The sequence below is a fragment of the Malaya genurostris genome, chromosome 3 (assembly GCF_030247185.1).
Source record: "Malaya genurostris strain Urasoe2022 chromosome 3, Malgen_1.1, whole genome shotgun sequence".
Classification (NCBI taxonomy): domain Eukaryota; kingdom Metazoa; phylum Arthropoda; class Insecta; order Diptera; family Culicidae; genus Malaya; species Malaya genurostris.
Window position 1 is genome coordinate 53,915,629 of NC_080572.1, and position 2,721 is coordinate 53,918,349.

At 33.9% G+C, this 2,721-nt stretch overlaps 1 long non-coding RNA gene across 1 annotated transcript; it reads left to right on the forward strand.

Annotated features, from left to right (window-relative positions):
• Positions 1-595: 595 nt before the first annotated feature.
• On the forward strand, positions 596-1,788 carry LOC131436127 (uncharacterized). Its single transcript, XR_009230584.1, has 2 exons — positions 596-788; positions 1,412-1,788. It is a non-coding gene; the product is annotated as an uncharacterized LOC131436127 (long non-coding RNA).
• Positions 1,789-2,721: the final 933 nt, after the last annotated feature.

Sequence of the window (2,721 nt, forward strand, 5' to 3'; positions counted from 1 at the left end):
GCAATGTAAATGCTGGTGTTTATGTTGATATTTTTTCTATTGTTCTGTGAAAGTTTATTCTATTTGATTGACAAAACATAAGATATTGGTATTTGCTAATAAATAAATTTCTGATAGCTCTTTTGTCGCTCACTTTTATCTTGCTCTCATTATTGATCGAGAGAGCGAAACTGTTCCCAGTTCGTTTTTTCGACGAAACGTTTTGAAAATCAATCAGTTTGCAAATTGTGATACAATAGTCATAATACTTTACTCGAACTTGTTATAATAGATCTATATATGTATTAAAACATTGCAATCAAGAGTTGTTTGTATTTTAATGATATATTGATCGTTTACTTCTTACGTATCTTCACACTGAAATCGATAGTTAAATCAAATGCATTGTACTCAGTATTTTCATTGGTTCTCAAAACCATAGACTTTTCTTATTCTTGTATATCTAAAATTTTTTAAATGCATCATTTTTACATTGTGTTTATTCTATCTATTCTATTGTTTTATATCTATTTGTCCATAAATATAGTTTGCATTAATACTTTTGGATTATTATCATAACCAAAAATCATTTTTCTTATTGGCAACACAGTATTCGGGAGTAAGCGAAAACGACCGTTGAGGAGAGTACCAGATGGTATAAAAGAAGAAGAGTAAACTGCGACCACTCTCACTATACATCAATGTTTCGGTCGTAGATAATCGTGAAATTATATTCTGAACCCATCGTGCCGTCCTGATCGGTATTGAGTTTTCGGCCATCACTTGGGCATTCTTCCATCATTTGAAATGTAAGTAATTGTTTTAATCTATTCGAGTTATCTGATTTTCGAAATTGTGAGGTATTTGTGCTTAGTTCTAAAAGGGCTGTGGTTCCCAACATGGCGTCATCAAGCTACTGCGTTGTAGAAATGCGGTATGGCAAATGACTATTTTTCAACTATCAACTTGAGCTATCAGCCGATTCTGTATTTTAATTGAATTGAAATATTTAAATGCAATGTGAAATTTCCAATCTGTATTTTGATCGATGCTTGAGTTTTCTATCGATTTTACACGATCGAAATGCACAAAAAAAATTATTCTTTCGAAATATATGTACCTAATAGTGTATATCAAAATTTGCTTTCAATGTGTGAAACCATTTCTCCATTTTTTTTCGGATGATGCATAAGTTTTATTCCAACCACGTGTTTTGAAACAATGTCATTGGGGTTTATTCTTTACTAGATTTTTTTCGCATGCAAAAAACTCGTTTCGTGATTTTGTAACTAGTGATTATAATTAATTTCAATTATAGACATATCTAATAAATTTATAAATAGTTATGTAGGGTTATATCTAATAAGAAATTTATAAATATTTATGTAGCCTTCAAGCTTCAATTGTCAATCATTTTTATTTTATTTTGCAGAACACGAACACCGGAATCATGCAGTTGACCAACGATGGAGTTCTTCTCTACCGCACCGACCCTATTTGTTGCCTTAAACCGACGCTATAAGCGTATGTTTCTGGCAACAAATTTAATAGAAATTACAGTGGTTGGTATCTTTGCGATGGAGAGGTTGAGATAAAGACATGCTTCCTCAGCAACTCTAACGCAGGTACTCTGCTGAACAGCCTACGGAATTAGCAGAAGTGTGGTGCATCTTCGTTGATTATCGGAAGCTATCCTTTTCCTACAAGGGTTGTTGCTCTTGTGGGAAATAGTTTGTAAGGACAATAGACGGCAAAATGCGACCATTTAAAAAATAATTTATTGAACAATAAAACTGATCAAAAGTGTAATTATACTTTTATTCTACGTTTCCAAAGTATTCCCTTTGTTCGGTTAGCTCGATGAACATTTTCTCCATTGTTGAGTTATTTGATTGGATTAAACGCTTTCGAAAGTCTTGGTAATTATGAGCGGTAGGTAGATAAGCGAAGGATCTAAACTTGGTTAGTAAATACATTCACCCCTATTCTGTATTTTGATCGAATCGGATTTTGTCGAACGAATGTAAAAATTTGCATTCTCTAATTCGATCTAGTGATGCTTTTGTATGAAAAACTCGAACTCGATCGGGCTACAGAATACCAAATTTTGTATTTGATCGAAACAATCCGATTCGAGCGAAATACATAATCGGGGTGATCAGCATTAAAAATTTTACCTAGCGTAACAGTAATGTGTGTTTTCGGGGGAAGCATATGAATACGAAACCTCAGCATATGAGCAACTAGGTTTCCCGCCGGCACTTCAAATGAAGATTTCAAATTTGTTCAATAATGGATTCATGCAGAACGTGCTACTTTGCGACTATTCGACAAATTGTTCGGCAGGGTAATATGATTGCATTTGTGATGTATGGTAAGAATAGGCGGTGAAACCGGTTAAAACAGAAGGTTCAATTCTACAAAAGGAATATAACATCAAGATTTTGTTTTGCTATAATATCAAGACTGCGTTGTTTGCAACGAATCGGTAGCAGTAATCAATGTTCAACCACCTCGGTGGTGCGATTGTCATCCGCATACAATTGGCCCTAAGTCGAAATTTTTGGTTCAAGTTCGCTGTCAAATGCTGTGTTTAAGCAGTGTTCACATCTTTCTTCATGCGGTTGCACCAACAAAAGGAAATGATTTCGATGGAATTTAATCAAACTATAACAAGCCACTTTTTTTTCTTCTTCAAAAAGAGGTCAAATTACTTGTTTTGCAGAGAATACTAGACAAGAG